Source organism: Sciurus carolinensis, chromosome 8 (genome assembly GCF_902686445.1).
Source record: "Sciurus carolinensis chromosome 8, mSciCar1.2, whole genome shotgun sequence".
Lineage (NCBI taxonomy): Eukaryota > Metazoa > Chordata > Mammalia > Rodentia > Sciuridae > Sciurus > Sciurus carolinensis.
The window spans coordinates 27,649,634-27,676,911 of NC_062220.1; positions in this window are offsets into that span (position 1 = coordinate 27,649,634).

The following is a 27,278-nucleotide window of genomic DNA, read 5'->3' on the forward strand; positions in this document are numbered from 1 at the left end:
TTGTAAATTAGTCCATGAAGTTTTTCATCTGGCTGTCTGCCTATTTATATGATTTACATTTTGATTTTTACAAAGGTAACACTACTCTGAATCTAAAGCATGATAAAACACCTGCATTTGTCAAAATTAACATGAGAGTCAAATCCTCCAGTATTTGTAAGTGAGGTTAATACTATACAGGAGTCTCCTCTTTTCCATGGGTGGATGTAATCCAAGATCTCCCAGTGGATGCCTGAACCATATTCAAACTAAGCTTTTTCTAATGTGCCCTGCAGTGTTGCCACATAGTTCCAGAGTTAGTGTACCCTTCCATGTTTCATCTCCTGGTGCTCCTTCATGTCCTTATTCTTGCATTGAAAGGTAAAATAAAGATTACTTGAACACAAGTACTGTGACTGTGGCAGCTGATCTGATAACTAAGACAGTTAATAAGTGACTCACTGGTTAATACACTGGACAAATGGATGATTTATATACTGTGTGGACTGGAGCTGAATGACATAACATTTCATCATACTTCTAAGATCTGTGCACAATTTAAAATTAATGAGTTATTTCTGAAATTTTACATTCGATATTTTATGACCATAGTTGACCATGATTGACAACAGATAAAAGAAAGTGAGGAAAGACAAGCCATCAATAAGAGAGGACTACTGTATTTCTTTAAAAAATTCAAGAGTTTGGTTAAGAGGCTACAAAGTACTTGACCAGTATTCCCCAAATTGCCAAGGTCAACAAAAACAAGTCTGAGAAACTGTCAGAGTCTAAAGGAGACTAAGGGGACCTGAAGATCAAATGTAAGGTGGTAATGGGATCCTGGGACAGAAAACAAACATCAGGTTGAAAAAAGAAGATTTCATAAAAAAAAGTTAAAAACTGAGGAAATCTAAATAAAATGTTTAGTTAATAGTAATACATCATTGCTATTGAACATATTACGTATACATTAGTTGTGATAAATGTAACATACTGATATAAAATGAAAACAAGTACTGGTATTGGGTGTGGTGTACATGGGAACTACCTGTACTGTTTTGTAAATCTAAAACTATTCTAAAATTAAAATTTATTTAGAAAGAATTTTAAAAATAAAAAAATTAAAGCCAATGATATCATTTTTTAGTCTTCTGTAGATTATCTATGAGAAATCTTTCATCTTAGAACAATAAAACAATGCAATTCATCACATTAGTAAAACAAATTTTAAGTTTTATTATTCCACTACATCTTTTTTAAACAATGAGATTTTGTTCTGTTTTGATTCTTAAACTATTTTTAAACAATGAGTTTTTTTCTGTTTTGATTCTTACATTATGGGTAATTATTAAAATTCAAAAATAATGGTCATTAAGAATAAAACATTGTCAAAAGAATACTTAGAGATCTCTTTCTACAGAAATTTCTATTTTGTAATATTTGACAAGTAATATTATCCTGTGTAGAATATGTTATCAGTACTTTTTATGTTTGTGCATTTCAAATTTCTATGATGGAGATACAGTATATATTTTAGTTAATAGTCTTCCAAATATTTAATATTTCATACTATGTTCATTGAAAGACATACTTTCATATTCTTATTGTTAAACTAAAGTTGCTTTGTATTTACCTACAAAACTAAAACACTTCACTGATAGTTGAAATTAGGACCCAGGGTATTTACAAATGCACCAGTTATTTATCATTTATCATGCTATCATTTATAGCATGAAATGCATTGTAAAATATTACAGAATGATGACCCAGTAATGATTCTCTTTTCCCCCTTTACTGAAATGTCCCCATTCTTTTCCTTTTATTTCAGGAAGATATCAAGAGAGAAAGTCCTTTCCTGGATCCAGAATTTCAGACTCAGAATTTGTGAGTTGCTGAATCAATTCTAACCAGTGAAGGAAAAATCTGACCATCACAGTTCTTGCTGTTCTGTCATGAAGTTAAATATCATGAGATGAATTATTTTGTACTGTCCAATCAGAATCCTCTTTTGTCTCTAGGACTAGTTTCTTCAGTGACCAGAGAGACGTCAGTTTCCTAGGCCTGCTAAATGCTGTAGAGATGGACCAGTTTTCAGGTTGTCACCTATGGAGGGGGGATCTCTTTGGAAAGAAATGGAAAAATTTCCAATAAATTCCAGGGACTTAAGAGAAAGGACAAGATTCTTATAAAGTGAAACCTGAATTTTAGCAATAGAGAACAGTAAGTACTGGGCCCTTGGGAATTGTCATAAGTATTTTGCATTGTTTTTTAAATCATCTATTTTTCTTATGTAATAAAAATATGGAATATAAGAAATGCTAATGGACCAATGACAATCAAGAAATGAGGAGCATTAGCTTCTCTTACATTGTATGTGAGGAAATGAATATGGTTCTTCCAATTCTTATCTCATGGAATCACCTAGTACTTTACCTTATTAAGTATGATGTTGGAAAAACAAAACAATGAACAAGTGAAGAAAACAATTCTATTTTATTCAAGTCAATGGGCCTATGAACTTTAAAAATTTAGTAGAAGTACTATTGTCTCCTTTACTAATTTGCAGAAATTGGTTCTAACACTAATTTAGTATTGTGCCCCTTCAAATGGGTTGAAAATTAAAGTGATGCTATAAGATAATAATTGATATTATAAATAATTTAGTACTACAGGAGCATAGTTATTGCTTATCAACTCCTTGCCATGTTTCACATAATGCTTTGTGCACTTTAAATGAATTACATAATTTGATTCGCACAAAAATCTTTTTAATAATTGCATTTAAAAGATAAGAAAATAGAAACTCAGATCATTTAAGTCATATACCCCAAAAATGCAGTAAGCAATTGAATTCTAGTCTATCAAACCAAACCCTGTCTTCTTAAACAGTACATTATGATGTTTTCTAACACAGATAAAATAAGGTCCTTATAATATCTTTTCTAAACAAGGAAATACTTTAGTTAATTTATACTGAAGAAAGAGGGTTTATCAAAAATTCATTTTCTGAATAATTGCTTAAGGTATTTTATTTAGTGTGTTATGATGAAAATATTTCTAAAGTATTCAAGTTTATTTCCAGGCCTCAAAAACATATTTACTACTTTTAAAATGAGGTAGGCTATAATTTCAGTCAAGTAGAAAACCTGACTAAAGACATAAGTAGAATACACAACGGGGAATGGAGGGAAAGAGGGGGCATGTACATACATGACAACAGCACAGTGAATTCCACCATCAGGTACATCATCCATAAGAATGGGATCCTAAATAGAATAATATATAGACATGCTTGTATAATTATATCACAATGGATTCTGCTGTCATGTACAATGAAATAGACCAAAAAAAAAAAATAAAAAAAAAAAATAAAAGAGAGAGAGAGAGACAGAAGTGATGGAATTTTGTAAATGTTCACTTTAATTGTAAGAACAAGTCTTGCCATTGCCTATTTCTTGTTAAGTCAATTAATAGAATGTCAGTGTATGCCCATGGTACTTCTTTAGATAAAATGAACTGATAGAGAAAATAAGTGATTTTTTTCATCATCAAAAAGTCATTTTTTTCTGAAGTTAATATTTTCATAATAAAATTGTTCAACCTTCTAACACCTTGCCATGTTAATTTTCTTTACCTGGAACAGAACTATTCACTGAATATTTTTAAAACTGATGAATTACATGAATGGATATTTTACCTTAAATATTCAAACTGCAAGTTTAACAAAAATGTGTAGTCTTATGAGCATATAATCTGATTTTTTGGTAGTAGTATTTCTATCTAACATCAAAAAATCTGGATAGTTATTACAGAAACTCAGATAAGAAGCACTCAATATTTGACTCCTCTCATGGGTACTGGATTTGTAAGGTGTCTTTCTCTACATGATTCCTTTTTGTGTTACACAATTTGTGCCAACTTTTATCTATATTTATTGCATACCCAAATATTTAGTACATGTATTTTCTTTCCCTAGAAGATCCTCCAGTCTATTTCTACAACATGGTAAATACAAGCATAAATTCCAAACCCTGGTATAAGATGCATAGGGAGTCTGCCCTAGTTTACAATATACTCCTATTTGAAGTGTGATCTCTTTGGCCTCGGAATTCACCACATTTCAGTTCTCCAGTAGGTGAAAATAATGCATGTGGCTTTAAGAGCTTTCATATTTACGATTTTTAATCATCACTTTCTTTTCCTTTTTTTTTTTTGTGGTTCAAATTTTAGTTATTGGTTCTTTTATGTGAGGAAGCAAATTCTTCCAATTTCACTTTATTTTCAAACAGAAATGATTTGCTTGCCAAATAAACTTGATTAAAACTGTAATTTATTAAATAAAACTTGATTGTATTTTTACTGAAGAAATTATTGAAGTCTTACTAGTTCTACAGTTAAGAGAGTCTTACCTGTCTGTCTGTAATTTATTGTTCACATTTTATTAAAGCCAGTCAACCAGGTCACAAAAGATAATGCAGGAAAATGGAATTCAGCCCATTGCTTGAGGGGATGAGTATGGCGGAAAGGCCACATTAACATACTGCCAGTTTTCCTGCTCACTTGTCCTTTAAGAGAGCTAAGAGGCTAACTTACCGATTGGAAATTAATAATTATAGTAGAAAATGTCGGTAATAATAGTAGAAAATATTTATTTTTACCACACTTAATATTTAGAGGTCACACAATTAGTCAGTGATAAAGGCATGAATCCATTAGTGCCACTGAGTTAAAAGCAGTTTTTAATTAGTTGTGAATTAATACGTCAGGGGAATAGTCATGTATAATACCATAGCAGGATCACAGTGAGTATACTCTGTAATGAACAATTTGATTTATGTAAGTATTACACTTAAGATCCAGTCAACACCAATATAACAGTCGTAGTTAGGAAATTGGGATAAAAGTAAACAGGCTTAAATTAAGTGTTTTTGCATTGGGAATATGACTGTATACTATGTTCAATCTCAATAAGGACCTCATTGGGAAATATTACATTTCATGTGGGAGGAATATCAATAATTATAGTACTACAAATTATGATTAAACCACAATAAAGAAAAACTAATTTTGAAGGTGAAGTAAAATTATTTTAACTATTGCTTGAACAGATATGGCATTTTTACTTTAACAAATTAATAAGAATTAAAAAGCATGAACCTCTATTAATAAATACATTTTACTTATGATTTTCCTTATCTGTGTTAATTGAAGAAATTTTAAATGAGATAGCTCTGAAACAGTTGAAAATGTACCAACAGAAAAATCTTGATCAATAAAATAATAATGTGAGAGCAAATTTCAGTGATGTGTTTCAGTTGGTGAATTAACCATAAGTTTCAAAAGAAAGCCAGATGTGTGAAATCAACGTCATATCTGTTGGGACATTAAGCCTCTGAAAGACACTAGTCAATAATTATAATGAGATGGAAATAAATTACAATGATGTTACTGGTTGTGGTAGAGATTTCTAGAAATACTTCTAATTCTTCATCCCTTTCTTGATACACAGAAAAAATATGAATCTTAGACCCTTTACTGTTAGGTAATACCTTCTGATTCAGTTTAAGAAATCAACATGATTTGATGTAATGTTTATCTTCCTGACTAAGGAAGAAGAACCCTATTTCTCTCTGCAAGTCATATGTAAAGATTTTCTATATAACTAAATGAGAGTATATATGTCAGTCAGGTTATCTGATATACATGAAATACAACTCTATTTGTGACAGAGAAAATAATGGTTTATTTATAAGACCACTGGAATATTAGCTTATTCTGATTAGTAATTGAGGAACAGTATTCGGTGGTCAAGGCATTAAAAAAAGGGAAGGAGAAAAATAAGAGAAACGCCAGAGAAATTATCTTAGGATCTGGGGTTAAGTATTCATATTTCTGAATGATGTGTAAGCAAGAGTTTCCAATATATCGCTGTTTCTTCAAGGTGGTAGGATGAATGATTACTGGCTTCTTCCTCAGACAAAACCACTAGTGGTAATATAACAAATCAATTGATCTATCTATACAGACATATATATGTATGTATGCACATACATTAATTTTTTAAAATTTTTAATTAATTGTTTTATTTGTTCTAATTTGTTGTACATGACAGTAGAATGAATTTATACATTTTGATAGATCATACATAAATGGAGTGTAATCTCTCATTTTTCTGATTATACATATTGTAGCATCACTGACATTACATTTTACAATAAATGTCATAAAATACAATATGTCCATGGCTTAATTATCATTTTCTTTAAAGCTGCATCTCACAATCAATATGATTTGTTAAAATATATTAATTTTGGTGGTTTGTCTCTAATATTTATGAAAATTTATGTCTTATTGATGTCATCATATTTATGACTTAATTTATCTTATTCATGTCTTAATTTTTCAGTCCAAATTTGAGATTTAAATTTTAAGTAATTAGTATCAGATGGTATTTGCTTATGTACCTATCTTTTTTAATTTTGAGTTTGCAGAAAATCCTTGGCAGAAAGTATAGCTCATTTGATCTATTAATAAGGAAGTGCATATTGCAATGAACTTTTTGGACTTTTTTACCTAAATATAATACCAAAAAAATTCAGTGTGATGATTTATATGTGTTTAAAATGTTGATCTTGTAGTAAATATATGTGGCTTATGGAGATGCAATATTCAGATCTTCTAAGATCCTCCTTCAGATTCCAGTAGTGTGGCTAACAAGGAGATGTTAGCTTTTTCATGGTCCACCTTACCTCTAGAGCAAGGGTTGCACTATTCAAAGGGTAGCCCCTAGTCAATGACTATGTTAGTGTCCTCAAGGTCCAACCATTTCTACCCAAGGAAGATTCATCTAAAAAGGAATCCTTGCTCTGAAACTCCTCCAAAGAGCAGATAGAGACTTTTCTCAAGTTTGTGTAATTTCAAGTCCTGCCTAATTCCTGTTTTCTTTCCTAGATGTCACAATTCATTGGAACTTTTGAATGCCTAAAACAAATTTCAAATCTGTTTCTTAGAAAATCTAAAAGGAACAATATGGATCACAACAATCAAAAATAAAAGTTTATTTACTTACTTTTTTTTGACTGAAAACCATCATTTTAGGTAAGTTTGGCTATATTTTCAGATTCTCGATTTCCTGTTTTTGAAATATAAATGTGTATTATAAATGATGTGAGTCAGGAGTACAAGTTTTATTGAGATAATGAATTGCTAATAAAATAATGATAGCTTTTGGAGTATATGACAACTTTTAATCAAGGAAATATGACATTATTTTGAAATACATATATCAAATTATACAATATGCTGTATTTTACATTTAAATGCCTGGAAGTTAACAAATATTTATTACAAAACAATTTACTCTGATATTTATGTTCATGAACCAACTAACTAACCTATTTCTCAACATTCTCACCTATAATAAAGACAATTTAACAGCTATCAAAGCTTCTATGAAGATAAAGTAAGATAATGAACATAAAGGATGCTTTAAATTTTAAGCATGTAATTCCTTCCAACTTCGCAAAGCAAGGCTTAAATATAACAAGTATCAAATATAATGATACATAACCATTTCCATGCACAGAAAAGACAGCTATGAATCATAAAATTACTCTAGAGAACCTTCATATGACCTGAGATTCCCTCTGAACATAACATAATAGGTGACCATTGTTAGTTAGATATCTATATGAAATGGCAAATGAGAATTGTAAACCCGAACTCCTAACTTTTGCATTTAAAGCCTTTTAAAATCAGATACGAGCTTACTTTTCTAAACTTATTTCAAGGCTACAATAATGTGAATTCTCAAAAGCAGTCAATTTTCAAAGTAATTTTGGAATTTTCTATTCTGTCTTTACCTATATATTCCTATCAGAGAAAAGTTAATTGCATGGTTTCCCTGACCAGGTTGGTGAACAATCCAGGTATTAATAGACCTGGAGGTGAGGATAGTAAGTGTAATAAGTAACTTTCCAGAAGGTGTTGAGAATCTATCATCCACATTTGATTTAATTTCCTTTGTATATATGTTCTGTAACAGGCATAATCTCCTTCTAGTTGACCCCCCACAAAATGAAGATATACAAATGCTGGTCAAGGAATTCAAAATAAGTTTTTTAAGAAAGTTCAAAAACTCTAAGAAAATATATAGAAACAATTCAATGAAATCAGAAATGAATAAATAAATAATCCATACTAGAAATTTAACTGAGAGATAGAATTAAAACAAAAACAAACAAACAAAAACAAAGCCAGTCACAGTGGTGCATGCCTGAAATCCCAGGCTCAGGAGGTTGAGATATATTTTTAATAAAAAGGGTTGGGGATGTGTCTCAGTGGTTAAGTGCCCTTGGGTTCAATCTCTGGTACCAAAAAAACAAATAGATAAAAATAAAAATAAGAAAGTGAAAAATCAAAAAAGAAATTTTCACTACATCAAGACATTCTGTAATCAAACTGTTCAAAATTAAGGACAAAAATGGATTCTAAAAACAGCAAGAAAAAGAAGCAAACAACATAAGGGAATTTCAATCAGGATAACAGCAGAGATCTTACAGGCCAGGATAGCGAGGTATGATCTACTAAAATATTGAAGGGGAAAAAAAAAACTATTAAGCAAGAATATTGTACAAAGCTGACCTTCAAAAATGAAGGAGAGATAAAGACTTTCCAAGACAAACAGAAGTTTAGGGAGTTCATCATCACCAGACCCGTCTTACAAGAAATACTAATGGGAATTCTTCAAGATGAAAGAAAAGGATGCTAATTAGTGACATAAAAATAGATGAAAGTTTAAAACTCAGTGATAAAAATAAGCCCATAGTCAAATTCAGAAAGCTCTGATGCTATAATAATAAGGTATAAATCACTTATATCTTTAATATGAAGGTTAAAAGATAAATGTGTTAAAAATAATAATAGCTACAAAAATTTATCAAGAGATACTCAAAATGTACACTGATGGATAAAAATATATAAATGAAGCTGTGAAATATGGTCTGTGATCTGAATGAAGGAAAGGAGCATAGCAAGTAAAGATCTGGATAAAAATATCCAGAAGTAGGGAAAAGCAATTACAAAGGCCCCGAGGAGGACTAAATCGGTGTCTTCAATACTATAGAAGAAGAGAATATCTGAATTAGAATGAAATAGGAACAGAGTAATATGAGATGATGTCTGAGATGTGGGTAGGTACCTATCTTGGTGCTCTTTATAGTACATGATAAGTATTAGAATGTGATCAATTGATAAAATGAATATTTATTAAGCACCATGCTGTTAGATGAAACATTATTCTGACAATTATTAAAATGGTAAGTAAGGAATTATTTGGAACTCACACAATACATGTCAAGAAAATAGCAATATGAGGGAATGCACTCAATTCTGAATACTTATAGTAAAGATAAGTTAGAGTGGAAGAGTGGAAGTGAGGGAATCATTTTATTGAAAATTATTAACAAGAAACATCAAGGGTAGGGGAATTTCTGCAAACCTGACCTAACAGGATTCTTGCTGAAGGCAGGTCAGGATAATGAGATCACTTAGGGAATAATAATAATAGTAATAAAAAAGAGGAATTAGTGGAGCTGGGGAGATAGCTCAGTTGGTAGAGTGCTTGCCTTGCAAGCACAAGGCCCTGAGTTCGATCCCCAGCACCGCAAAAAAAAAAAAAAAAAGAAAAAAGAAAAAAAAAAGAGGAATTAGATCAGATTCACAAGGAAATTTGATACAAAGCATAAGAAGATTCTCTCCAAAATGACCTAGCATGATTTCTACTAAAAGTAGACTAGGTAAGGATGGACACAGAAGCCCAAGCTCAAGGCCAAGTCAAAAAAGCATGCATTGGGATCTGATTAAAATCTGGTTAAGGGAAGAGTCTTTATCAGAACCAACAGAAGTTTGGGACATGTCATAAAATATAATATCCCAAAACTTTCTTCCTTAAAGAATTTACATTCTCATGTAAGGAGATAGAAAACTTGGCTTTCACTGAAAATGTAATACTTGAGAAACACTTGTAAGAGGATATGCACTTAGCTATGTAAGAATCTGAGGATAGTTCTTTTCTTAGTATAGAGGAATAGTCAGTGTGAAAGCAGAAGGTTGAAGGAAGGATCTCACAAAGACCTGTAGCACAGATTCTTAAAGGATAGTAAAGTACATGCTAATACACATAGAATGTGCTTCAAATGCAGATTCTGGTTCAGTAGGTATAGGAGGAAGATCAGATATTTGGAATTTCTAGTAAGTTTCCAGGTGAGGGGACAGGGTGCTGTTTATCCATGGTCCAGACTCTGAGTTACAGTAGGCTATGAGTATGTGGAATGCATTGTCATGAATTTATTTCAAGTTTACCATCCTTAAACTTTTCAAATGCTGGCAGTTCTCTAGTCTTATACCTCCAGAATCTATCATCATCCTACTCTCCTAACTCTGGTTTCATTAACATTAAAATGCCAACCCAAACTGGTTTAAGTGGAAGCAGGTCATTTCCTATAGTTGAGCTGCCTCCATTAATCTCTTGATCTTCAAAGACTCAAGGGACTTCATAATTTAATAGTCTCTTTTGACTCTGCTTTTCTTTCTATTTAGTTTCTCTTTCATGTAGACTTTCTTCATAGAGTTTCCCCCTAGCAACTAAGACTCATATCAACACAGCTCAAAGTTCATGAAAAGAGACTCTCTCCTCCCAATATTTCCAAAGAACTCCTGTTGAAAGTGCATTTGATCAGCTCAGATCAATTCCCCAGAGATCAGAGTTTGTGTGACTGTCTCTGTTATTCAGTAATATTAGGGCATAGGAGTTATCCCCAAGACAACTGCTATCACTAAAAAATGGGAATAGATAAAGATAAGGCAAAAACAATAATGTCCATTACAAACCAGTAATGACTAAAACACATCTGCTTTTCAACACTATGGTGTTAGGAGAATAATTACAAAGTTCAATGAGCTTAGATGAACACATTCTTTACATGATATGGAAGCCAAACTCACACAAAAAAATGGTTGAATAAACATAATGTGCTAAAAGATAAGATGAAATGAAAACAAAATAAAAAACAACAAAAAAATGGTCTTTACTATTTACAAGGCAATAGGAGAGGGGAAATTTACATTATATGCATGTTCACAAAAAGAAGTAACAGGTAAAAGTCAGTAGTTTGACATTATATAAAGGTAGATTCAACTAGGATACAAGAAAAATATTTTTACGAATTAGAACGTTCTCTGAGGTTCCCATTTATTGAAAATATATTTTTTTCTGAGGATACTAGAAATCTGAATTCTATATAATGTGTTTAAATAGCAATGATTGAATTATTTTAATCACTGTAAACAAGTTTACAAACTCAGGTTTAAATTACTACATGAAAATAAGAAGAGTAAAAGAGAAATTATTGAATTACCAAATCAATGTTAATCAGCTGTGAATCTTCTTGGACATGTGCCAAAATTACATGCACAGCTCCATTTTTTCACTAGCTTCCATGAGAAGCCCATTTTTACTGGCTGCATAATAAAGAAGTACCAGAGAGAAATCCTATTATGTTCCCATAAAATTTCACTAGAAACTCCTTAGTAGCAGTCTGATCTATTACCATCCCTAAGTGATTCTGACCTGGGGTAGTGATTTTGAGTTAAGAAATAAATGTGACTGTTATTCATATTACCACTTTTTTTCACTCCTCTTTTCCTTCATTTTCTTTTCTTCCATGTCCCACCTTTTTACTTCTTAAATATAATTTTTCTCTATGGAAGAAAACTTAGTCCTTTATTTTCTCCTTCTCATTTTCTTGTTTGTTTGAAATTTCTTTTATTCTGAATGATCTACCGCTGTAGTTGTTGCCTCTACACATAGGATTTCCAAATTTGAATCTTAATTCTTTAACACTCCCCAGTACTCCAACTCCAAAATTTAAACTCAGGATGTACTTCGGCTTCAAAATTTGTCTGTCTGGATCTTTAAACTAAACTAATTCTCACGAATTTCTTACACAAATTATTTTTCTAATGTACCTGCTCTTTGGATGAAACAATGATGATTTGCAGCCTAAAATGTTTAAAGACCCAGAGCATTGCTATCTTTTTCAAAATTGTGCATCCTGGGAATTTTTTTTTTCCTATTCTGTGACTCCAATATTTCTCACATGCTTATTCTAAGGGCCATGATCAACATTCTACCTCAGATCCCCAGGGTCTCTTTTCTCGAGTATTACGATATCCAGTAACTTCATCTACAAGACTCATTTCTGTAAGTTAACATTCACTGGCCACATTAAAGACTAATTAGTCTTAAAAGAATATTTACTCTAAAATGCTGTGACTCAAACCCCTTCATTGTTAATTGTGTTACAAAACTCCTGAGTTGCTTATGATTCTATTTTTCTCACTTATTTTTTCTATTATTTAAAACAAATTAAAATGTTGTTTTTGTTTTACTAAACAAAGCAAAATTACAACAAAACAACATTCAGTGCTATTTCATTATCCATCGCTTGGGTATTTCTTCTCACCCTGACAAAGTACTACACAATTCTGAAAATTAAGATTTTATCATCATCACAGGACCTTCTATGAATTAGATGAGTCCTCAAATCTTATAATGTCATTCTCAAATTTTCTGAACATATTTATAACCTTAATTTAATGTAATTATTAACATAGTTAATTTGTCTTTGTAGATTATAGGCTGAATCAGGATAGAGACAATTTCAGGCAATATTCATGTACTTAATGCACATAGCTAGCCTCTGTATAATCATATTTTTAATTTTAAAGTCTTCTCCACCAGTCATTGCAAGACTATGTATTAGAGTCTGGTGTTTGGTGAAAATATCTACCAGGTGGGATCATGAAATAAGGTTTCATGAAATTAAATTCACACATCTATAGACATCTTTCCCTTAAAAACTGTACAATCTGTGTGGGAATGTACTCATTATCTACTAAAGAATAGATTTTAGTCAATTACTTTAAACTTCTCTAACAAGCTATTTTTCTTTTCTGAATGTCTGAAAGCTTCTCTGGCAAACTGAGATAGTATCCAAAAGGAATTGCCCAGTGGTGCATTGTCCTTTAATCTCCCTTTTAAGTGAGTGTCCTAAATTAAACCTATTCTATACTTAGGTAGAGAGAAAAATATACTTTTAAAATATAGAGACTGTATCATTAAAGTTCCAAGCTTTATAATAGAGAATTTCAATAGGTTTCCAAATTAAAGAATATGGATATGATTTCAAGGGCAGTTGCTATATCCCAGGTAAGCTGTAGATATTATAAAATAGTGATTTATTCTTAATTTTACAAAATTAACCTAAAAATGTCCAAATATAAGCAATCTTTTCAATCAAAATTCTTTCATTTACAGATTGGCAATAAAAGGAAATATAAATCATTTTTTAAATAAATTTCAATAGCTACAGCAGTTTGAATAAATTGGAAAATATCCACTAATGTTAAAACTCCTTTTAGTTCCCTTTCATTAATATAAATTTGGAGGAAATGACAAATACCTTAGGCATTTTAAAACCTGACAAACTAGTCTATGAAGTATATCACCAACATTTACTCTCTTATCAATCCTTTCTAGTGTAATACATTCACCTTCTATAATTATAATTCATCTTCTAAAATATGCCAAAAACCTCCCTGTAATTGATGGCTTAATGGAGGATGATATGTGCTCATGTACAGTGTTATAAATTAGCCTTTAGTCCATCATCAGTTATTCTGATCTCCATAATTTTGGGATGATTTAGTGCTTGACCTGTGCATATCAGTGTGCTGTCCTTCCAATAACAGACCTCCCAATAGCTTTTATCACTGGAAGAAGGACAAGGAGTGTTATTTGAAAGAATTCAAATATAAATCATTAAAATAATAAACCATTTCTTGTTGATGAGGTATTGGAGTTAATTCCAAACAAGTTGGACCTAGATTCATTTAATTTATATTCAATATTTTTTAATATAATTGCTCAATGAAGTTTTTCAACAAAATTTAACTAATTGTTAACTTATTTAGGAAGAATATAACATATATATGTATACATTCATGCACACACATATATATGTAGATTCTAAAATAATTTGTAAATTGGGTAAAGTGTAATTTATGTGGAGTATATAAAATATATTCTGGGAAATATGTAATGGTGAGGTTAGTTATGGCGGGATCATCAAAGTAGACCTAGGATGAACTTCATGAGATAGGTTATCTTAAGCTGAGCTGTGAAAGATATGAACAGATATACAATGGATAATAAATTAAGACTTCTTAATTAAAACTAGGCATTACTTACCCAAAATACATGTTGTGTTATCATCATATAGTAATAATTAATTCTCTCTGGTATAGTTTTGTTTCTATGATGATTATTAAAAATGAAATTTATATATATATATTAAATTTAGATTGAGTTGGAAGCTAGCATAGGGTGTTTTCAAAGTCAGAGGAAATATTAATTTTATGACAAGGACAGAATTTGTCAAGGTTCAGCAAATATAGATCAAAAATATTAAACAACATGAAAAAATTACTTTGTTCAAATATCATGTGTTTTATTGATTTTTGGAATAATATATATGAAAGAATATAAATGAAGGAGGGAAACTTCTGACTTCTTGAATTAAAAGTCCAAAATATATACACTATTGATGGAGATACTTATATGCTAATTTTATCAAGAATATAGAACACATCCATCCAATCTGACAACCAATTTAATTACTTGAATGGTGTTTTCAGTAAAATCCATTCTAGATTCCTATGCTTCACCTTAGTTGATCATAAATTTTAAATAATTGGTGTTATTTGCTATAGACCATCTTGCACCGTTTTGAAGGCCTCAGTTGCTCAAATACAAGGAAAGTAGTGAAAGGTTATCATGTCACATTGCCAAAAGAAGATAATGATGTCCTTATTTTTGCATCTGTACTGTAACTGATGGGAGAGCTAAGCTTTGTTTTATCCATAAACCACATTCTCTCATATTTTTTCTTTTGTTTTGGAGTTAGAGTTCCTACTTAAAAGGGTTAAGCCAAAGTTATCATGATTCATATAACCTTCCAGAAAGTTCCATTAGGAGATCCATGGATTTGGTTCACTTGCCAGAAAAAAGAAAGAAAATAAAGTAATACAGTGGGACTTTGAAATAAGATTTATGAAAGAAAATAGTTTTGAGAAGGTCACAAAAATCTCCCTGGTTCAGTAGAAGACTGAAACACAAATGGGAAAAATAAATGGCCTCAGTCTCCGGTTAGAAAGATAAGTCTTGACAGCATTTATGATTGACACTTTTCTTAGTGTTCTGAACCTCCATGCCATTAAATTTGTCCTGACCACTTTTATAGCGCTGTGCATGTTTAGGGATGACTACTTGAAATTGTTGCATCATATATATATGTGTGTGTGTGTGTGTGTGTGTGTGTGTTTGTGTCTGCATACTGGCATTGTAAGGGCCATCAACTTTTTAGTTACAGCCTAAAAGCAAACTCTGAAATTGAAATGGAGAGTATTTTTTAGTTTTTCAAATATTTAATTCCTTGGAAAAGTATGAATTTTTTTATAAAGTTTCCAAGTGTAAAATGTACAGAAGTATTGTATTAACATGTATATGAGAGAATTACTATATCCAGAATGCCCTATTCATGAAAAGATAAAACTTTAAAAAAAAATCCAAAACTATTGCATTTTTGGTTTTAACTTAGTATTTTGTAGGCAATTCACGACCTTATCAGTTTACCTGTAACAAATATAACTGATTTAATCAATGTAATGTCTCTTTGTTTAAAACCTACTACTATAGATCATCTCCAACATACAAATAAATATTCCTTATAAAGTTCATTTCACAGTTTTTTTGAAACTTCTAAAAATTGGATATTGATTTAGGCTGTTTGGCTCTCATATGCCTATACTAACATTTCCCTATCCTAATAGAAAAAGGCAACCAGATGACCAGTTTGATACTGAGTCTTAAGACAATGCATTGACAATCCAAAAATTAATTTGTCTTTTTTAAGCACTTGTCAGTGAGAGTCAAAGAATTTTTAGCTGCAAGGCATTAAACATGATAGGAGTGGCCTAGGGCAGGTTTTCCTTCAAAAGAGGAGCAGCAGGAAGAGGGTGTCAGGGTTGTTCTGTTTAATAAGGAAGACCACTCAAGGGGGCCAAAGATCAAAGAGTGAAATATGGTTATACCTTCAAGTTAATGTAATATTCTAGGCCTACTGCAAGATATCTTCAGTTTCTCAAATTCCCAATTCATGACTTCAGATATTCACTATTCATTGTGCCAAAACTTACTCTTGCTGCAGGATGGCAATATATACCTGACTATTAAAAATCACTTTAAGGTGCATATTTTACTTAAAATAAGAGAAACATGGTAAGGAGAGATATGTGAGTCTATGCTACTAGAATGTTTAATTCAATAAACATTTAATTATTATTTTTTTAAATTTTTTTAACAATGTAGGTGATTTTAATAGTAGAACTTTATGGATGAGCAGGAATCTCCTCAAAGTAGAACAAGAGGTTCTTAATGAGGAAAGCATATTTTAGGCCAAGGGAATAGTTACAATAAATGTGCATCAAATACAAATAAAAGCAATAGTATGTGTTTATAAGCAAGAATGAAGAAAAAAGCCTTATGTGGTGGGGCACACGTCTGTAATCCCAGAGACTTTGAAGGTGATGCAGGAGGATTTCAAGTTTTAGGAAAGCCTGAGCAATTTAGTGAGACCCAGTCTCAAAATTTTTAAAAATGAAATTAAAAGGGTTGAGGATGTGGCTGGGTGGTAGAGTGACCCTGGGTTCAATCCCTAGTAGAGCAAAAATAAATTAATAAATTAATTAAAAGCAATGAAGAAAAAGTTAGTATCCTCCATAGAGTGCCTTCCTGTCCCAAGAGTTATCTTATTTAAAAATTATAATCTGTATAAGCAAGATATTTTGAGTGTTTGGCTTTTGAAGCTCCAGAAGTAATTTTAACAATTTCTCAATGGAAAAGCTGAGTTGGGAGGGGATAATTAGTATTCTGGAAATCCAGATGGAATTGAGCAAATAAAAGTGAAACAGATGGTGGGTATGAGAATCAAAAAAAGAAAATAAAACCTTTGGAATCACGTCTTCCCTTGCTTAAAACCATTCCTTGCCCCTCATTGGCAGATTTTAAATCATTCTAACATTTCATCACATTTGATTTAGAAGGTATTGAAGGGAACTATCTGTGATAAGTTAGCAAACAGGAAATTATCAGACTGTAAATTTTAAAGGGAGGATAGAATTTTGTTTTCATGCCATTAAGAAAGGGGTAGTATAATTAGACATATATTGTGATAAACATATTGGAAGAGAACTTAAATTACTACTAAAAGATGGATGCAAAGTTCTTATACTGGTTCAAGTAAGAAATGGTGGTGTGTGGGTTCATAGTGATATTTGTAGAGATGGAGAAAAGTGGATTGCCAGAATTTGAATTATGAATTTGTTTTAGCAATGGAAGAAGGCAGAAAAATATCAAGGTGACTGATAGAAGTCAGAATTGTTCAATAAGCTGAGTAATAATACAGTTCATTAAGGGAGGGTACATTGGAATAAGAGCAAGTTTGGAATGTGTGGAATGTGGATGTTAAATTCAATTTGGGTAATGATGTCTGTCTCATTCCACCATTTTTCATAACCCCCTCTCTCTCATTTCCTTCTACATAATCTAAAGTTCCTCCAATTCTTCTCTCATTCCCCACCTCCTCCACTTCCATTATGTATCACCATCCACTTATCAGAGAAATGGTATGAATCTACATTGTGTACAACCATAGAAATGAAATGATGTACCCCATTTGTGTACAATCAAATGCAATCTGTAAAAAAAATTTAAAAATAATTAAAAAAATAAAAATAAGTAAATTCAATTTGGGAAAATTTGACTATCAGATGTATTTGAGAGATTACAGAGAATTTGACTATGGTTACCAGTGTGTGTAATGACCTCTGATTATCCTCACAAATGCAATTCACATAATTCATACCTTTTTGTAACCTCTCACATTGTAACTGAGTTGTTCTGTGTGACTAATAGCATTTGGAAAAGTAACTTCCAAGATTGGTTAGGATGTAAATGTTGCAACATCTGCATTCTCTCACTCCCTCACCCTGCCCCACAATACACACAGTTACTCACACTGTCAGATGATGAGGTTCATATATAAAGAACTGAAGTTTCCAGCCAACATTCAACAAGGTACTGAGAGAACTTCATGAGAAACTTTAAGCCAGAATTATCCAGCTAGAATGACACACATAAACTGACATACTCTTAAGTCTTGGGAATTGCATGTTACTTAATAATAAGTAACTTACTACATTGTTCCCACCAAGAGAAATGGAAATTTTGTTCGGTTCACTATTATATCATCAGAACCTAGAAGGGACCAGGTGGATAAATCTCTGTGAGCAATTTGTGTGTGAGCAATAACTTTATAGGTATACATGAATAATATTGTCTTGGGACATAGAACAGGAAGAAAAGAGAGCCAAAGACCAAGACTTAAAATATTTAGATATTGATAGTCAAGTGGAGAAAGACTTCAAACCAAACCGAGAAGAAATATTCATGAATTTCAGGGGAGGTAAGTTAGGAGATTGCTGTAACATAAATGTAAAGCATATTTTAAGAATGAATGCATGGTAAACAAAGTGCTTCTCAGAAATCGACTAAAATGAATATTAAGGTATGTACATTGGATTTTACAACATGGACCTATTTTAACTTTGTAGAAATTTTTTATTGGGCAGGAGGTCAGCTTGTCACAGGTGGATTAAGATGTGATTGAGAAGCTGGGTAAAGTGATACATGCTTGTAATCCCAGTTACTCAGGAGGCTGATACAGGAGGCATGCAAGTTCAAGGCTCCACAATTAGGAAGACTGTGTCTCAAATTTTTAAAAAATATAAAAGTTCTGGGTAGGAAGTTCAGTGGTTTCTGGCCTAGATGTACAAACCCTGCGTTAGAGCTCCATTAATGCAAAAAAAAAAAAAAAAAAAAAAAAAGAACAAAATTGGGGGGAGAGAGAGAGAGAGAGAGGTTTATGTAGCTCAGAGAGTTAAGAGAAGGAATATATAATGTTACACCAATTACATAATATTATGTTGAAAATATAGGTAAGTAATATTAAGAGGTGAATTAGGAAGTGCAGAAGAGGGAGGAGATATTGGACATTTGAGGGGGAGGAGATATTGGACAATTGAGGGTATGATTCACTGAGATAGAAAATGTTAGAAGTGCAGTAGGTCTAGTCAGTTGGGGACAATGAAAGAGTTGGGATTTGCTCGTTGGGAGGTACTGAATCAAAATCCAGTTGTCAAGATCAAGTAGAAAGTTCAATGAATGGATCTGACACAAAATAAAGTTCAAAATAGGAATGTAAATGTAAGTATCTGCAAAAATGAAATCATTTAAACAGTGGACCGGTGGAGGTGTATTAGAAAGGAAGTTTAGAAGGGAAAACTAAACTAAAATAAATATTCATAGGACAATCCTCAGCAGGCATTTTCAACAAAAGAATATGAAGAGAGAATTAAGGATGTTGACAAATTTAGACAGCCAGATATTGCATACTATATTTATAAACCATTAACATGATGTAGCAATCTCTTACAATTCAAATACAGACAGTGGCCACAGTAATTTTAGAAGTTCCTGTGACTTCTTTATCAGTAGCAGTTGCTGATAATATCATGTCTTATTACTACTGTTATTGAGCAGCATGATATATTGTTTATGGTTATCATAAATTCAAAATAGCTAATAGAACCACTGGTAGATCTTATTATTTAAATAAACACAAATACTATTACATCCAAGGTTTAGAAGTAAATATTTGGAAAATGATTTAGATAGGAGTTGTTCCCTTTGCAAACTTATACATTTTGTGTTTTAAAAAAATGCAATTTCAAAGAATTCCATAAATTTCTCTAGATTTCCTAAGAGTACTGTGGCATAAAAGAAGAGAATAACTTCTAAATTAAAAGAAAGAGGCACACTTAATAATATAATGATAAAACCACATGAACGTAACATCCTAGAAGCCAAGTGAAGAAATTGTTTCAAGAAAGGAATGGTCAACTCTATCAAATGTTGCTGCGTTTTAGAGTTTGATGTATTTAGAAATTGATAGTTGGCTAGATCCAATCCTTTATTACCTTATTAAGAGCAGTTTCAGTGGTCTAGGTGAGTCTATAACCCAGTTGGAATCAGTTAAATGAGAATGGTTGCTGAAGAAAAGTGGAGAATATTTATAGGAAACTTTTTCAAAGTGTTTCTTTTTGAAGGGGAGTAGAGACATGGAGTCATGGAGAACAGAAAAGTCAAGGAGGGTCAAGCAATATTTTTCAATGTATTAGAATTAAAAGTATAATAGAATTGGGGGTGGGAGGTGTGTATTGAGGTATCATAGGGGAAATAGAATATTTGCAGGTGCGAAGTCTGAATAGGCAGGAATATAAGAACTTGGTTCTAGATTGAAGGATTGAATTTAGGTTTAAGTATGTTTCATCTATTTTAATATTAAGATTAATCTCAGTTTCTGTGGAATGATAGAGATAGAATGAGAGAGGGATATTTATTATTTCTAGTTAGTGTCTGAAAAAAATAATAAGTCTGAGTATTAGAAGAGAGATAACATGAAATAATCTATGATAACTGAAGAAGTGTATGTCTAGGAAAATATAGGGAAAAGACTATGCAGTGCTATAAGCCAACTTAACTTTTACATTAAAAATATTAGAGTGATAACAGGCATTCTGTTTATACAATTCTCAACAGATAGGATCAGCTGTGTAGGTTTAAACTGAGGTTAAGTTGAGAATTCACCAGAGGAGCAGCACCTAGGGAGAAATGGGCCTAGAAGTTCATAGGAAATGCAATAAGTTAACAATAACGAATCAGGAGTGTATGCTGGGTGTTTTAGTCAGGGTTCTGTAGAGTAACAGAATCAACAGGAAGTATGAAAATAAAAAGAAGATTTATTCGATTGGCTTATGTAACCAGAAGCTGGATAGTCCACAATAACCGTATGCAGTCTACAGAGCTGGAAGAATCAGTAACTGAAAAGTCCAAGAGGATGAAGGCTCAGAACAAGAGGGATCAATGGTGCTACCCTAGTTCTAGACAGAAGGCTCCTGGAAACTCCCTGGAAAATCACTGACAGAGTCTGGTTTTTAAGAGTGAAAAAGTGAGAGTCCAATATGCTCAGACGATTGAAGCAGCAATCAAGAACCATTTCAAGAACAATCGAGCTTGCATCGATTGCTTCTTCCTTGTTATTGCAACTTTTATTCCATCCAAGTCACCATCCTAATGGGTGGTGCTGCCCACACTTAGGGTTGGTCTCCAATTCAGTTTGCTATCCAAGATGCCAATCATTCCTAGACACACCCAGAAGCCTGTTAATCATTGGCATCTTTTAATTCAATCAAATTGACAATTCAAATTAACCATTATGCTGGGTTAAAAGCAAAATTATGAAACAAGGAAGGTAATAGAAAATACATATATTGGTAATAGATACCAAGGCTAAATCTAAGGATTGATAATCCCACTGAGCAAAAAATGTGTTGTTTTGAAGGTACTAGATAGAAAGAGCTAGAAGGACTGAAAGTCTTGACACTGTAGTGAATCCTAAATCAAGACACTAGAGGGCCATGTTACTGCCAATGATGAATTCTAGACTATGATTATTGGATTGGGTAGCTGAATTGGAGTAAGGAAAATTATTATTGAGAGTAAGATGGCTAAATCTATAGTGCTGGTTTTATCTTTTGCATAGGCACCGTTGTTAAAGAGAATATCAAGAGAAGAGGGTTAGAATGGAAAGAATTAGCTAAATAAAACTGAGTTCCAGAGGGTAAATTACAAAGGCTTTGGAATGAGATTAGTGTGTGACATTGTCCTCATTTAAATTAGAAGGAAGGCTTAGGTAACCATTGTGGAGGCTTAGATTCCTGATGGTGTTTGCTGATCACAAGCCCACAGATATGTGACTCATAAAGTAATTAGTCCTGCTGATCGCTGAGAGTATGCGCTGTTAAGCTCCCCTCCTTGAATTGTTCCTCGGTCATTGGAAGGTGGTGCTGGGGCAAGAGAAGGATGGGTTTCCCTGGGAATCCTGCTGTGAGCAGTACCAAGGCCACTGGAAGAGGGGGGTCCATTTTGAAATAAGCACCCAACGGCATTCTGAAAGACAATGTTTCTCAATGTAGTGATTTTGACAGCTGATGGAAGAACAATGAGTAAGTTGCGTCTGTTCAGAAAAGTAGCACTGCAGATTGACCATGATCTAAATGAAAAGCAACGGCTCCGAAAAATGTGACCTTCCTTGAAGTGTAATGAAGGTTTGGTTCTCATCATCTCAATATTATGCATACTTTTAGAATTCATTTAATCCTTATTGTGAGAACAGTGCTCAAAAGTAAAATCTGGTATAACAGTGAATATTACCTAGGATCAAATGTGAATTTTGTGTAAGTCAAATTGAATCTGCTAGCATGTCCTCATAAAAATAGGAGTGTGATATTTGCCACTTTCACAGACTATTAGAACCCTGTTTCTATTTAAATGAGACAAAATAAATATGTTAAGTAATGGACTTTTACTCCTTTCTTACATTTGATCAAGTCATTTCTCTTACTTAAATATGTAGGAGAAGCTATCAATGTAACTTTGGTTTCATGCAGCATTATTTGTTTTTCTGTTGTACACATAATTGTTTTGACTTATTTCTACTTTTTACTGTCACATTTTGATTTTTATTTCATTTGGTTGGATGCCTAAGCACTTGAGTTTTCTTTTTCTTTTAAGCAATACCAATATTTTATCTAGTTTCATGTCATCTATGTTTTACCTCTATAATTTAGCTCTTTATCAAAGATGATTAGTAGGGAGTAAATAAAATGAAATGTACTGTTTGTAAGTAATAGTGGTTCTGAACAAATTTTGAAAACTGATTAGAAAAATTTTGGTATCAAGTGAAAAAACATGTTACTTAAATCTCTGAATTGCTTTTTACCATATTTTCATTTTTTGTTAAGTGTTTTTTCTTACTATAATGTGTATTCTGAAGATTTTATGATGGTATTACACTTTTATCCTTGAGTGAATAGAGTGGAGATTTACTATTAAATCACCTAACATGATTATGGTATGTATCTATGATAACCAAATTATTGCTTATGGATTACATACAAAATGACGTATTTCCAACCTTGATACAAATAATGTGGCTTACTATTGTCTTTTATTGTCACATATAATATAAATTAATTGAGAAAGTATACAAAAGCAAAACCCACACTATAGTAATTAATTTTTTCACTAATTTTACATCTTTATATTGAGAATTTTTCCTTAAGCTATGTTAGGCAATATATGCTATATGTCAAGCAATATTATGATGTGGATTTGGAATGTCCTCCATAGGTTTGAGTATTGAAGGTTTAGTCCCCAGTGCAGCAAGGTTCAGAGGAGGGAATTAGGAAGTGGATCATGGAGGCTCTAAGCCCATTGATGATTTCACCATTGATGCATTCATAGTTTAATGGACTACTGGATGGTGGTAGAATCTAGAAGATGGTGGAATCTAGGAGGTGGAACCTAACAGAAAGGAGTAAGTCCTTGGAGTGTGCCTCTGGGATTACATATTGTTCCTAGTCCATCTCTCTCTCTTGATGCAAGCTTCCTTTCTGTGCTTCCTAATTTTCATGAGCTAAAAAATTTTCTTCTACCACAGCTTTCTGCTGTGAACTTTCTGTCTTACTAGAGCAGTAAAAGCAATGAAGCCCACTGCACATGGACTGAAATCTCTAAAACTATTTTCTCCTTTAAGTTGTTTATCTTAGGAATTTGTTAACAGTAACAAAAAGCTGACTACTAGAGGCACTTTTATATTTTACTAAGGATTTTGCTTGCATTTTGCATTTTTGGTTCTTTGAGGTTTATTGTCTTCATAGCATTATTTGAAGAAAAACCTTATAGTAACAATCTTTAAACTATACGGAAATAATTTATAACCCTAAACTATATATGTATATACTTTTAATCTATCACATATCAATAATACTGCAAAAATTAGCTTAAAAAGTGAAGAAATTTAGAAGAACTAATTGCAGTTTTTATTTTAAAACATTACCGAACAGATAAAATATATTATCTTTTAATTTAAATTAATGGTAGCACTATTTCTATCACTTTACAGGAGCAAAATAGCTTTATGGACATAGACCTAAAATGAAATAGCATAATTATGTACAGTTATACTCCCTTAGAAATGTCTTTCATTTAAATATTTGGCAGGTAAATAGACTCAGGAGTCAAAAAATATTAATAGATCAGTGATATGCTCAGTGAATAGGAAGTCAAACACAAAGGGTTTATCACACAGAACTTTAGATTTGTAAATGTCTTTGAAAAGTTTTATTATCTATTTATTGTAAAGAAGAACTAGGTAAATAAGAATAAATATTCCCACTGGAAAATGAGACAAACATGTGATCTGATATTAACTTCTGTAAACTCATTTCCTGGCTACCAAAAGATGAGGTAGCAGGATACAATGTAAGAAGGTCCAGCTATAACCCCATAACATTGTCTTAAACAATTCGGTCTTATTTTCTCTAAGAATGATTCAGAATATTGACATAACAGTGATATGAGAGTATTAGAAAACTCAGACTCATTTAGTAGTTCAGATTCCTTAGGAAAATTCCTAATGTATAATTCTCAATTACTTGAGAAAAGTTAATAAGCCAATTTACTGTAACCTAAGGCAGTCATTTTCAAAATTTGCTGCACATTAATATTCGCCTGAAGAGCTTCAAAAACTATTCAATGCCTAGGTTTTGAAGTATCTCTACTTGTGAGATCCAAACACTGTGACATTATATTTAAAAATAATATCAGGACTAGGGATATAGCTCAGTTGGTAGAGTGCTTGCCTCACAAGCACAAGGCCCTGGGTTCAACAGCTAGCACCGCAAAAAAAAATAAAAATAAAAAAAAAATCATTTCCCAGGTGATTACAATTACAACAATATTTGCTCTCCAGTGTCAGGAAAAAATATAAACCAAATAGTCACTTGATCAAGACATGAATAGAGTCAGAATCAATCAATTTGTTAACCAAAGTCCTCATCTATAGATAAACAGGAAAACCTTTTCCTAAATGCATGGCTAATCCTACATATTATCTAAAAGATTAATGAATGAGAGTAATATTAGTGCTGTAGCTGGTGCTAGATTTAATCTCGTCCATCCTCTTTCCAACTATAGCTGATACTACCTTTGAGCCTTCCTGATCATTCTACTATAAAACATTTCTGGCCTTTTTTCCATGAAAAGACTGGGAATGCCCAAATGTTGGTTTTGTATTTTCTTTTCCTTTTTGCCCATTCTTCCTTTTTCTTTTTCTTTTTTTTTTTTAATATTGCTTTCATTTCCTTTGTGGATCATATGATTTATTTTGTCTAAAGTACCTTCATTCTTTAGACTACTAATTATCTAAGTATAAACCTTCAATCAACTACATTAGAATAACTTGGTTTAGAAATGCAGATTCATGAGCCCTAACAAAGAACAACCTCAAACACTTTTCCAGACTATTGCCTTTTCTATAACGTGTGTGAGAGGTGTTTTAGTCAGTTTTCCTCACTGTGACTGAAAGACCTGACAAGCACAACATAGAGGAAGAAAAGTTTATTTGGCACTTGTGGTTTTAGAAATCTCAGTCCATAGAAAGTTAATTCCGTTGCTCCAGGACTGAGGCGAGGCAGAAGGTATTGGAAGAAGGATGTGGAGGAGGAAAACAGCTCAGAACCTGGCAATCAGAAAGCAGACATCTCTGCTCACCAGGGACAAAATACAAACCTCCAAGGCCTACCCCCTTGAACTACCTCCTCCAGCCACACCCTACTTGCCTACAGTTACCACCCAGTTAATCCATTCGAGTGGATTAATGCACTGGTTAGGTTAAGGCTCTCATAGCTCAATCATTTCACCTCTAAACTTTCTTACATTGTCTCACACATGAACTTTTGAGGGGATACTTCATGTCCAAACCATAACAAGACGTTATTCTTATGCAAATGCAAAATGCTACTTTAGGCATCCCTCATGCTGTAAATCTCATATTGTGCAGAAGAGCGATCTCACTAATAAAAAAGCTTTGTATATAAAATTACAGGCCATTCTAAATGTCTTCAGTTTTCATCCTTTCTGTAGCTCAGTGTAACCTGTGTTCTTCTAAACTGCCAATCATAGTTCTCTGCCATCTGATTATTGTTCCCAGGTGTGCAGCGTTTGTGACAATGCAGTTTTTATGCACACCTGTTTGCTCCCCACTTGTTTTCCACTGATGATATGTATATAGGCATCAACATTTAGTGTTTCTTATCAGCAATTCCACATTCTGGCTGCACATTTAAATCAACTGGTAAGGTTTTAAAAATTACTGATGCCTTAGCACGACTTCCTAAGATTACAATTAAATTGTTCTGGGATGGAGCCCAGAAAAGCCTTCTTTTATATTTTAACCTGAGCTGATTATAATAGGCGGACAGGGTTTAAAATGACCAAGCTACTTGTTAGTAAAATAGCTTGCAATTTTATCAAGAATTCAGGTTTTTTGTTCATTATGGTTTCAAGCACTGAGATGAAAATATAATTACCTAGGGGTTAAGTCATTATATATACATAGCCTTACTCTACAAATAACAATACTGGAAAGAATAACATCTCACAGTTTGAAGAGTCCTGTTTTCAAGCTGTTCTTATATCCGTCTTCAGAATTTATTGCCTAAGGCTTGCAGATGGTAGAGTGCTATTTAGAAGAGACATCCTGTTGGGAAAATCACATTACAATGCAATTAATAAACAGGGGAATTCCTTTTTCCACACCCTCTTGGTTATCAGATGAAAAATAATGTATTGATTTTATGAAGGCTAACCAACCCTATAAATATAGTTAACATATAAAATGAATGAATATATGTGCTTTTTAAACAAATTTTATTACAGTAAATACAAATATGATGAGAAATATTTGGAATATCTGGGCGAAGGTATCTGAGAAAGAGTTTTAACATCGTTTGTATTCAAATAATCATTTCAGTACCCTGTGGCAAGTATTTTTTCTTCCATATCAGATAAGAAACTTTTTAAAAGCAGTTACTTTGTTATTTTTGTTCGTATTCCATCTGACAAATAAGCAGTGACCAAAGTGAAAATTTTCCAT